We start from the raw sequence: 13,282 nt of genomic DNA on the forward strand, positions 1-13,282 counted from the left end.
TATACACATACTTCACAAACATTTTAAGGTTTTGAAAACAGAGCATGGCGAGTGTACAATACTTCAGCTCTGAATATCTTTTTAAATGAAAGGCACTCCCATTTCAACTGTCCATAATATTGATTTTATTTAATGGCTGAAACATAATTTCCAATTTGCATCTCCCGGTGTGGAAGATACCCGTTTGTGGGAGGGGCTAGCCTAGCCAAATGTTAGTGAATATCTATTGCTAGTGAATAGGATAATTGCTAACTTGTCTCAACTTGTTTTCAAACAATTGTTATGGAGCACTCAGTTTCCACTAATTGCAAAATTGCTGCTTAATTGAAGGACTCTCAGCCATCTAGTACAGCCATTCAGCCACTGGCAGGCTCTGTAATCTCAAGCTGTGAATTGCATTTTAAAGAGGAATTGAGAGAATGAAGCAGAATTCTAGGTTTGAAATGCTAGCTCTTGTTCAATGGAGGGAGAAATCATCTGAACAAGAACCACATTAAATTGAGTTGTGATAAATTTTCTTTATATAATGACTAACATGCACAGATGTGCTTCAGAAGTGAATGAGCAAACTTATTGGTTACACTCTGCGTCCACTTACTCCATTCCGTATGGAGTAAAGTCAAGTAATAAATGATGTTGGCAAATGAAATCCGTATGTCATTTGCATGTGGGGTTTAACCCCAGGAAACAGAGGGAGGCTTTGGTATTTTTAAGCTTAGGCATGTGTGTCCTGAAAGTCCTCTTAAACTTTCACTAAAGGCAAAGAACTATTTAATCCCAAATATTTTATAGTTAAAGGCATCACTGGCTTTCCAGAATACTTATACAAAAGCTTTGGAACAGTCATGGACCCGATCATTGAATATATGGAATCCTTATGGATGACAGATGCGAAACAATAGAGCTAACTAATGCATTGACTTCGAAAAACTTTTTGTGGAAAGAGAGTCGTGAATGCGTATGTTCTTTAAGTGGAGCAGGAAGGTACTGTCATTTCCGTAGAAAAACATAAATATCTCTTCAGATAAGAAGTTTGGAAGCCTTCATTTAAATGTAAGTACTCATGTTTGTAGTAAATAGGCTTGATGAGACAAATATGATAAACATTGGATGCTTAGAGGGGCGCATTGCTCCGAAACCTCATTTAGGCATGGCCTAAAGTTTGAAGATGGGTTTCAGTAGATGAGATGGGAGCCAGGTATGCATGGGAGAGTGACTGGGGGTAAGCAAAGTAAATTTATTAGCTTCAGGGACAGCCATAATAAAATAAAAGTGCCCAGAGAGTAATGAATGTCTTGTAGCTTTTCCCAAAGGTTCACTTGAAAGAACTTTTCATTGGTTGTCAAGATAGTAATATCCTGATTTTGAAAGCTCACAGAACCCAGTAGCTCTTAAATATGCTTTCATCTTGGTTCCTCTGGTGTGACTGAAACTTTATGACGTCCTTCTGTGTTTCTGACATGCCTCTGCATGGGGTGGGGGTGGGGGGCAAGCAAAGGAGGATTTCTTGATTCTAAGACCTTATAACTAGGAAGTATAAAATTATATATTTAAAAATCACTCAACTTAATTGGCTTATTAAAATAAAACCTAGAAGTCAGCCTGTCTTATTTATAACTCTAGTATATATAAAATTAAGGTTTATATAATGGAAATTAAAAGAAAATAAACAGTTTCCAAGCAAGTAAAACATATCAGCAAAAGCTGAAGTAATAGTGCCACCTAGAGAACGAAATCACCAGCTTTACCAGTCAAGTGGCTTATTTACTATATGAACCATTTTTCCAAGGTTACAGTTAATAGGTTTCCTTGCTTCCCTCTTCAGGTTTGGGGGCGGGGAGTTGGGGAAGCAGAATATAGACAGAATACATTTAGGATTGTAGGTGAGATTTTAAACAAGCAGATACCGCAACTCAATATATACACTGAGTTCTTCTTGTGTTTTAATGTAGTAGCCAAATGTAGAATAGCCTGCCAGGAATCAAGGACTGATCTCGTTTTTAACATTTATTATTTTCCGGGATAGTACTGAAGCATTGAGTACAAAGGTTCTGATTTTATTCATTTGCCACAGGCAATTCATTGCACTTTTTGAGATAGAATAATAACACGAACTAAATTGAATGGAGAGACTTTTAAGAATGTCTTTGATCTATGATCTAATTTTAACTTTAATGATTTGAAAAGCCTTAAGAATAAAATAAAGGGTCATGTATGTGGCAAGATTTTAAACACCAAAAAAGTAAGAAAAAAAATTATATAACGACTGCCTCAGTCTTATAGACAAAAGTATGCATTTACGGCAGCATCAAAAAATAGTAATACAAACAGGGAACAATAATTACAAACTGGCTCAAACATCTTCAGTGACAAAATCTGTACTTAATTCATTTTTGTGTGCTCCCATAATAGCACACAAGAGAAATGCTGGTGGCTGAGGAAGCATTTGGATACATGTTTTGAATGAATGAAGACTAACCATGTAGACAGAGAGGAAACTTTATAACTGTAGAAAAATGTTATGCTGGCAGAGAGGAAGAAATGGGGGAAATAAATAAATAAGCATTAAAAATGCTTATTTTTTTCCCCAGTACCTATTATAAATGTCATTTTATTGGCTTCATTCTAAAATGTATTATGTATAATTTGATTCACTCAAAATTGCCATGTTTGGAACATATGAAATATTAAAGTTGATTTAGACAGCAACCGTAAACTTACTAGAAGATTTTCTTTTAAATGTTTTCAAATTTTTTGATTCCAGTGGAGATGCCAGTTGCTGTGCTTCAGGGAATGTAATATAGTATATCTTAAGTGTTTGCCAATTTCTGGTAAGCAGAGAAACCATGACATGACAACAAAGAAAGTGATTACATTTGTCTGTATTTTGTTTCATCCATAGAATCAACAAAGTACAGAAACCACCCCCCCTCCCCTTCCAGGGAAAAAAATGACTAAGAAAAATAAATAAATAGAGAAATTCATTGAATAAAATTTTTGCCACATGGGATTTAGTCTGATCGGTCTTGCTTTTGTTGCTACTAGTATGAGCAGTTGCTGATATTTTGATGCTTTCTTTCTGCCTTCACATGCTTTTGAAACTGAAACTATGTCCAAATTGAAACAAGTTTTCTCTCTCATTTCACATGTTCACTTATTTCTTGAATTATGGCAAGTGTTTTAAAACACAGACAAATTTCTTTCACATCCTGCTGAGTCTGAAGGTTGAGGAATTTTGCAGTCATGCTGCAGGAGGGAGATGCTTGGCGGAGTCCCAGGCCACATTCTGAGACCAAACTCTTGAAGGTGTTCTCTCTTACGCAATATTGGGAAAATAAATCCAACACCAACGTGTTGGCTGCTAATGTGTCTGAAGGCATAGAAGATAGGCTTATCATGTTGAAACATAAAGCCAGCAGATAGGCCATTCTGTTGAATGATAGAATCAGGACCATTTACTTTTGCTTAAATGTGAAATCCTATGATTAGGTTAAGAAATCCCTTGTATAAATATAGAGTAGAATAGGGAATTGGGCCAGAGGTTTGGATGACTTCACAGCAGATGATAGAAAGGAAACCTGTGAGCCAGTGGTATGACTAGGGGCTGTTAACACAGCTACCGTGTTAATAGAAGCTTAATACCCAAATACAGAAGCAAATATTTTTTTTTTCACTTTGTTAAATAGACCATATCTGTAATATAGTCTTCAGTTCATGGATGGGAAAGAAGCTGCTCTAGGTACACCACTGACACACTGGTGTACATTCAGCTCAGCTCACTGTGACCAGGATAGATAGGAAATCTGAAATCATTGCAGGTGAGGAATGTCGAGGGAACTTGGAATGGATGGCTTGGGGAAAAGAAACCTTAGACTGGAAGAGCAAATGGTTTTTTGTATTTTTTTTTTTTTTTTTTTTTGTCTCTCTTAGCTATGTGGAATGCTGGATTGAGGAGAATTCTGAAACCATCCGGCTCAGGGAGAAAAGTTGTTCTGTTAGTACCTGCTGTGGCTGGGGCAGAGAATGGCAGTGTGCATGGTCTGTTGGACAGCCTCACTTAGAGGAAGGTATTCAAAGATTTGAAGAATTGTCCCATGGAGAAGGAAGTAGGTTTATTTTGTGTTGCTCCAGAGATCAGGTCTAGAACCAAAGAGTAGGCACTGTATATAGTATCTAGAAGAACTTTCAGTTTACTTAAGGAAATATTGAATGATTCCTGCATACAGAGAGCTTTATTAGGGGAATTTACAACCTAACGAAAAAAAGGAGGCTTCTTTGGAATACGGTCAATTTCTTAGATTGAGTTTTTAAGCAGAGACTGAAACCCTTTAGGAAAGTGTTTGTACACTCATGTGGGAGGTTGGATTTACCTCTAGGTATACTCTAAAGTTTTCCTAGTGTGTTGGCCATATCATAAGTATACTCTTATGAACACCTAAGTGTTCACATACAACCCTAATGATTGCAGTCCTATAGTTTGCCTTTGCAGATAATGCAGCAGCCTGAATTAAGCATCAGAAAACCTTCCCATTTCTTTGCCTCATACTGTTTTTTACTTTTTCTGTACTTATGTATGGATTCTCAAAAATTGTTATTTTTCCTTTGAGTAGACAGAATGGAATATCCTGATCATATTCAGATGACCAAATTGCTTAAGAAATTAACTTTTGACACTAGTTATAATTCAGCAGATGAACCGAGAGAATGTCTCAAGAGAACCTTCACCTTTGCCTTCTGGGAACCATGAAATTTTCAGACATTACAGTTTCACAGAGTTTCTCTTTTAAAATGTAAATTGTCAAAGGAATTGCCCATTCCTCAAACCTATCAGGTTTTCTGCAGAATTCTATACAGTCTTTCCTTCCTTCCACTTATCTAATGTGAGAGCAACAACATGGATAGTCACTTTTTTACAACTTATTTGCTGTTCTGTAAAACAGTTGGAGATTAACTCAACATGGAGATGGCAATTATAATGCAAGTTTAGACCACAGGACATACATCCTACTGCAGATACTCATGAATATTTATTCTTTATTATCTCTCATACTACTTTCATGTATTAATATTATCAGTCAACAAAGCAAAGTTTATTTACATCCCTTTAGACTGTATTTTATAGTTTATGTAATTGCTGCATTTCTCTTCTGTTTCAAAGCTTCTCTTTTTTTAAAAAAGTAGAGGTGTTATTAGTCATTCATTAATTCCCTAATTAATTGGGTGTCCAGTGGGTACCAGACTCTGTGCTAGGTGGTTTCTTTTTGCCCCATATTGATCCATCCATCTGCAGGTGCTACTTGATAAGGAACTTCCATTACCTGTTCATATACCCACTCCAAAAATAGGTCTGGTCTTAAAAAAAAAAGTCCGTTCAACAAATGCTCTGACTTATTTCAGAACTTTCTGTCTCTACTGTATTGTATTTTCATTTATTGACTGTAACATTTTTGGAAGAACTTATTTCTCTTGTAAGAGGTTAATGTTTTCTATGCCCCTGATCTTCAGGAATCATATTATGTACACACTAGTTCAATCAAAGTGCTTGTAAAGCAGCATCTTAAAACTTTTTGCTATTTGAGGGTATTTTGTGATGACTTCTTTGTAATAAGGCCAGTGTTGTAGAATCTATACTAGAAGGAGAACTTTTGGAACAAAAATACTGTTCATTTCTACTGATTTTTATGATGGATTTTTTCCCCTTACATAAAGGATGTGTTTGGGCCTCGTAATATTTAGAAATGTGTCCTTCATTTGATAGTATTTATAAATCCTATGTGTTTTCCCCCTAGTGAAGCTTAAATTTGAGGATGCTTCCATTTACTACAAGTTGGCTTTATGATTATGCTGAGAAAGGAAAAGAAAACAAAAAGTCAGTTTAGCAAATGCCATCTTACCTTTAAACATTAGTCAGTAGCATGTTTAACTTTAGTAATTGTCTCTGGTTTGGAGTTTGATAGAAAACACTTCAATCCGATGGGTTTTTCCTCATGAAATCAGGAGGTGATTTTGCTCAAATACATGGTATAAGTAAGAATCTATATGTGGTGGTCACGAATCATGTAAATATGCAAATTTAACTAGAACTCAGTTTGGTACCATCAACTCAAATGTTTTTAACCTCTTGCTATGCAACAAGGAAGCAGACTTTCACATCATTCTTTCCTGAGCTCAAAATCACAGAGTCAGGAAATAGTAACAGGTGCCACATCTATAGCCATGTGTCTGGCCTTCTCTCTAGCTCCTGAGCAGGGCAATCAGGATGTCTTAAAGAAACAGTGCCAACGACCACTCTTTTCACAGCTCTTTGAGGCAAATTCAGAAGACTAGACATGCCCACTAACCTCTAAATCAGTGGTATAAATATAAAAGAAGTAAATTGTAGGACAGTCTTTTCCCTAACAAAAACTTATATGGGGTCATCTTCTCGGCTCTGGCACCTGCACCCTCCCAGGACATGTGTTGCCAAAGCTGCTGCATGGGGTGAGAAATTGTCAGAGTTGAGCCCCAGCTGGGCTGAAGGCTCTTCTGGTCCCTCTGACATGACTCACCTGAAGGAATGACTGGTTGATTGGCTCCAAGTAAAAGTACAGTGTATGTAGCCAACTTGCCCTTTTCCCTAACAAACAATGACTTATACCAGATATTGTCCAAATATGGCAAAGTTGTAAAGGTTACTATAATAAAAGATAAAGATATCAGGAAGAGTAAAGGGGGTGCATGCATTTATTTTAATTTATTTTTATTATTGTCTTTTTTTTAAAAAGATAAATAGGTCACACAGAGAGATGCATTTATTTTATTTTTGGGTAAAAAATCTGCTCAAAATTGTGCCAGAGCAATAAACAACAAACAGTTATTTGGTAGAGTGCTTAGTTGTCCTGGGTGGTGCTGCAGGGACAGTTACTGGACATTGTATGTCCTCCCATGGCCCACTGGGTGGACTGTGGGAGAGTATGGGCTATGATGTGGACCACTGACCATGAGGTGCAGCTGTGCTCAGAGATGTATTCACCAAATGCAATGAATGTCTCATGATGATGGATGAGATTGTTGTTATGGGGAAGGAGTGGGGTGAGGGGGATGGGGGGGGTATATGGGGACCTCATATTTTTTTAATGTAACATTAAAAAAATAAATAAAGACAAAAAAAAAAGCAAGCATTGCTATTGACAGTGGAAGAGCAGCTGAGTTCATCCGCAGGGGAAACTACTTTGATAAATCCAAGTGTTACAAATGTGGGGAAAGTGGGCACTTAAGTTATGCCTGACCTAAAAAATATGCTGGGAGAATGTGAACTTCCAAAGAAAAAAGAGAAAAAGACCAAAAAAAAGGAAATTCTTGAACCAGAAGAAGAAATTGAGGAAGTAGACGAAAGTGAAGATTAAGGGGAGGAGCCTGCTTTTGACAGTGTCGGTCAGGCCATACCTTTCCAGCAAACCAAAACCGAAGAAGAACAGAAAAGATGGACACCCATTCAGGGAACCCCTCAACCTCAGGTGATTCAAAATGCCCAAGGATCAAGAAAAGCACATATTTCAGTGATGAAGAAGAACTTAGTGATTAAAATTAATATTTATTATGTAAATATCATTAAAATTAAAAAAACTTACAGTACAAAGTTCAAATGGAGACTGAAGATTGCTTTTTTTTTTAGGAGGTTCTGGGGATCAAGCCTGGGACCTCGTACATGAGAAGTAAGCACTCAACCACTTAGCTACACCCACTCCCCCAACAGTTTTTTTTAAACTATAAAATAGTTCACAGGAAACTGAAAAATAACTTTAAATATTATATTTCTATCTAAGCAGATAATAAAAATCAAGATTTGCTAATAACAATCCTGAAAACAACTAATTTTAATAAGAAGAACAACACTTAATACTATTATAGTAATACTACTGTCATCCCAGGAAAGAAGATAGATATTTAAAAGACTTGAGAAGCTCATTATAAAGCTATATTAATATCTGATTGAAATAAGTTCTTTACAATAAACCTTCATAAAAACTGTGAAAAAAAGTTGAGTGATTTATTGTTATTAAAGGTTAATAAAATTTTCAATATTAGTTTGTGCTTAAAAAGAAAAAAAAAAAAACTTAAATGGAACCCCAGTACATAAAACAAAGAGAATCACTGCTGTTTTAGTTGAACTAGAGGTGGGAGCATCAGACTCTGCCCCTTGACCTCAATTTTGCCTCTTGCAAGAGGCCCGTTGTCACTCTGCTCTGCAAAACTCTGTTGGAAAATTATTGTTTCAGATCAGAAGTCAACAAGTAAAAGCCCCAAGGAAAGACCACTCTAAATTTTCCTCCATCTTTGGGAAAATGAGTCTTGCCACCCATCTGGGGTAAGGCATTGTAAGTTACTCACCTGCTTGTTGAGAGTTTCCACTAATGGTCCTCTGATAACAAAGATACTTCGGTGTTAAAATTTCCCATTGCATAATTTTTAGAAATAATCATAGATGTATGATGGTTGACCTTCTCTTAAACATTTTTTTAAAAAGATTTTATCTTATTTTATTTCTCTCCCCTTCCCCCTGTTGTCTGCTCTCTGTGTCCATCCACTGTGTGTTCTGCATCTGCTTGCATTATCTGGCGGCACTGGGAAACTGCGTCTCTTTTTTGTTGCATCATTTGCTGCATTGGCTCTCCGTGTGTGGCGGTGCCACTCCTGGGCAAACTGCACTTTTCTCACATGGGGTGGCTCTCTTTATGGGGCGCACCCCTTGCACGTGGGGCACCCCTATGCGGGGTCGCCTTGTGTGGCACGGCATTCCTTGTGTGTGGCAGCACTGCACGTGGGCCAGCTCACCACACAGGTCAGGAGGCCCTGGGGATTGAACCCTGGACCCTCGATATGGTAGGTGGATGCTCTTATCAGTTGAGCCATGTCCGCTTCCCTCTTAAACATTTTATTAACCATTAAAATTTATTACCATTAATACATTTTATTTTCAAATGCTTTTCCTAAAATATGTGTATTTTTCTGGTTTTCACATCCCTGACAATGACTTTCTTAAAACTTGGTAGCATCTGTTATTCCAAAGTCTCTGATTATCCTTCACAGTCAGTCTCATGTAAAATTCTAGTGGAACTCTCACCATTGCAATTCCAGAAGGATCCAAAAGGTCTTTAAAAAGACCGGCCATGGTGCAGTGTCCCGATTGGCACTGGTACTAGGGATACAGTTCAGTTGGTTTGTCGTCACTAAGATTCCTACAAGAGTTTACTGGCTGAAGTCATATGTAGACAACAATGCCCACTTCAGTTATAATCTTATGAGTAAGTTGTAATCAACTGTGTAGTGTTCTATAAATTTTAAAAACGTTTTTCACATATCGTAACCCAGTTGATCCTACAAGTAACCCTGTGAAATAGATTGGGCAGACGCTAGTGCTATGAAATAGTTGAGGAAATGGAAGTTCAGAGAAGCTAAATAGCTCATTCCAAGATGCCCAACTGTGGAAGCAGAGCAAGGATTATAGACCAGTGACTTCTTTTAACCCAGTCCTCTTACCATCACTCTGACAGTATGAAACCATGACCCATAGTATACAAGAAAGAAGCCAGATTTCACCCTCTACATGGTAATCTGAGTTGGTGTAGGTGCAGGCCGAAATCATCACCTTGGTCTCAAATCTACTCTCTAGAACAGAGGCTGGCAACCTTGATAGAGGGAAGTGCAGATTGGGGGCTGCCCTTCTGTGTGCCAAGGAAGGAAGTGCGAAAAGAAAGTATTTATTTCTAAATAAAAATTTTAAAATTTACTTAAATTTAAATTTGAAATTAAACTTAGATTTAATTTCAAATGGGTTAAGATATGTGAAATGTGTTTTTAAAATTTATAGAACACTACACATTTGATTACAACTTACACATAAAAATAGGGAAAATGAATATATGATCAGTGATATTGGTGCTTAAGTTTCTTAAGTTATGACTTTGCTTAAAGCTGAGGATCTTGGTAAGTGAACTATTAGAGATGCTGATAAAATAGAACATACTGTAGAACAGTTTTTCCCGAACAGGGTTGATCATCAGAATTACCTTAGAAATTTTTGAAAGGACAGATATTAGGTCCTAGCTCCTAATAGTCACATGTAATAATATTCACATGTTTAGGGTAGGGTTAAGGTATATGTTATGTTTAGAAACTTCCAAATGTGGTTCAGATGTGCAAGAGAATTTGAGAATTGCTGAAATAGAAGTCACATCAATGGCATATTCTGTCGTTTAGAGAGACTTATTATTTACTCTATTGTCTGTATAATTGGAAACTCAGCTTTGGGGTGGGAAGCCAGCTGAAGATATTCATCTGAGTTGGAATTTCCTAATCAGAAACTTGCACATGGGAGCAAAAGACCTGGGACAATATTCATGGGACTGATGATGGAGTTTGATTCCATCTCCACCAGTTGCTAGATCTGTGATCTTGGGCAAGTTACTTACTCTCTGTGCCTTGAACTCTTAACGGGGTAGCTGTAAGGATTAGTATATCAATACTTAGAACAGTGCTTGGATTATTAAATGCTTAGTGAATTTCAGCTACTGTTGTTCTTAGCACTTTTCAGCCTCCAAAGAACACTTTATATAACTTATCAAGACAATGAAAAGCTTCATCAACCTGCTTCATGCCTACATGTACTTCACTTTGTACCAAAGTTGACAAGACCAGAATGCAGTTTTGTTGTAATTCTGAGTCTAATTTATTTGTGACTTTCATCCATTAAATCCTACCCATTTTTCACAACCCATCTCAAATTCTACTTCCTCTTCAAAGCCTCCTGCATATAATAAATCTGACATAGCTGAACTCCTAGGTCATCTGTAGTCTGAATCTCACAGTTTAGTAGTTAATTATATAAGCAATTGGATAATAGCTAAATAATTATTGGGTGTCTTCTCTGTATCAGATTCTAAACTATGAGCCATGGACATGATGTTCTACTCTAGAGCAAAGTTCTAGAATATCCTACTCAGGATGGTCTTTTACTTTAAAGAAACGTTTCCTAGACGGAAAATTCATAAGGCAGCACGGGCCTGAAACCCTGTTTCTGGGCCTCCTGTTCACATTTGATTCCACCTACGAGCTCTCTGACTTGGGCCAAGTTACTTAAATTCTCTGTGCCTAGGACCATGTTGAAAGCAGCCCTTTCCCCCCATCATTGTGTTTCCATGAGGGCACTTGCTTACTAGAAGGCAGCTATCAAAGGAACATTCTGGGCCCTTCTCATTCCCATGACCTCCTTTCCATGAGGAGAGATTAATCTCATTGGTGAGACCCACAAGATCCTGTCGTCTACTAGACTATAGAGCATGTGATCCAGAGGAGCAGACCACTACGCTGAAATTGAGCCCACTTCTCTCTTGCCCTGTGGGACCAGCCATGCCCAAATTTGTGGAAGGTTCTTGGCATTCTAGACATTAGGCAATAAGATCAAAGGCCTTTGCACTCTCGGTTCCCGCTTCCCTGCCTCAGACGGTATGGGTTATGTGGTTGTCTTGGTCTGAGATAGGGGGAAACAGGACTCACCGTGTTCTCTGGTGCAGCTTTTTTTTTTTTCATTTTTATTTCTCTCCCCTTCCCCTCCCCCCCCAGTTGTCTGCTCTCTGTGTGTTCTTCCATGTCCACTTGCATTCCTGTCAGCAGCACCGGGAATCTGTGTCTCTTCCTGTTGTGTCATCTTACTGCATCAGCTCTCCGTGTGTGCGGTGCCACTTCTGGGCAGGCTGTGCGCTTTTTATTTTCACACAGGGCAGCTCTCCTTAGGGGGCACACTCTTTGCACATGGGGCTCCCCTACTCGGGACACCCCTGCATGACATGGCACTGCTTGCGTGCATCAGCACTGTGCATGGGCCAGCTCACCACACAGGTCAGGAGGCCCTGGGTTGAAACCCTGGACCTCCCATATAGTAGGCAGACGCTCTATCAGTTGAGCCAAATCTGCTTCCCTCTGGTGCAGCTTTGCTTGCATAGAAGCCTGATTAGATATTTTAATCTCCATTTGGCAACTTGTCTCCCTTTTCATTCAGATCTCAGGATGTGGGGGGTGGGTTGGGGGGGTGGAGGCTTATTAGTTACCCCAAACACATAATCTTTGGAAGTTGAATAGATGATCATTTATTCAACTGTCTTATAAGTTTGCTTTTTTTCTCTCCTGTATTGGGCTTAACTCTACAATTAAACTGTAAATCCTTTGAAAGACTGTGTCTCCTACATCATCTTAGTCCCCTTAGCACCTTGCAGACTGTGGGCACATACGTACGAGGTACTTGCTAAGTGAGTTCAAATTTACTCCCCTCATGGAAAAGATAAAAAGAAAGATTTCAGCACTGCTCTTATCAGCTGGAAAGGTCCTCTAAATGAAAAACCCGTTCTAGGTAGGTATCAGGAACAAGCCTTTTGATTTCCAACTTTAATGCCCTGGAGGGCACTAACATTGAATTCCTCATAGCTACTTTGTCTTGCTTTGTGGGTTGTAAGTGCTAAGAGATTTAAAGATGTAATTTCAGATAAAATATGATCTATATTGAACAAAAACCTGCATCCACAGCTTCCTCTCCTTTGTCTCCCCTCCCCATTTCATTCCTTCTTTTGGGAATGCCCTTTATGCATACCTAACTTTAGGTATTACGTATTACATTGTACTGTAGTAACCTGTGAGTCTAACTTGCTCCCCTCCCCCTTTTAACAGTGAAGTTCCCAAAGGCAGGGAATTCTGTCTCATTCATGTTTGTGTCCCTGGTGCCTGATCTCAGAAAATGTCTGTTAAATGAACAGATGGTTAAGAAGTAATTTTTAGGAGAAGGCTAAGTCACAGTCATCTTAACTTACAACTCTGATGAGTGAACTCAAGAAGGCTTTCACAGATAACCCAGGCACAGAAGGGTGGCTGACCTTTGTAGCTCTGAAGAGAGAAGAGGCAGAAATGGAGCTTGAAAAACATTTGCAATTTTTTTTTCTCATGGAACAAACATGATTTACAACTGAGCTCTCTTAACATGAGGCAAATGACAGAAAAATAGCTGGTTATGACCTTCCGCTTTAACTGTATGACCAGACCACTGCTGATGAAACCTAAACTCGTATCCTTCTCCATGACATATGCCTTCAAAATGTCAGCTTATTACCCGTGTTCACTTAAACATTTTTAAAAAGAATTGTTTGTTTGTTTTTGTTAACTTGTGAACCTCAGACTAAATGATTAACCATGCACAATTGACCACATAGAGTAAATTCCCTTGAAAGCAATTGATAGCTGAGAGTGTGACCACCTT

General features: G+C 38.2%; 1 protein-coding gene and 1 pseudogene across 3 annotated transcripts in view; both read left to right on the plus strand.

The window, feature by feature from the left end:
• The window catches only part of BDNF (brain derived neurotrophic factor), a 57,485-nt gene that overhangs the window by 22,129 nt on the left and 22,074 nt on the right, over positions 1-13,282 (plus strand). The window lies entirely within an intron of this gene.
• LOC131280046 (zinc finger CCHC-type and RNA-binding motif-containing protein 1-like) lies at positions 6,557-7,722 on the plus strand (annotated as a pseudogene).

This window comes from Dasypus novemcinctus, chromosome 10 (assembly GCF_030445035.2).
Source record: "Dasypus novemcinctus isolate mDasNov1 chromosome 10, mDasNov1.1.hap2, whole genome shotgun sequence".
NCBI classification, from domain to species: Eukaryota; Metazoa; Chordata; class Mammalia; order Cingulata; family Dasypodidae; genus Dasypus; species Dasypus novemcinctus.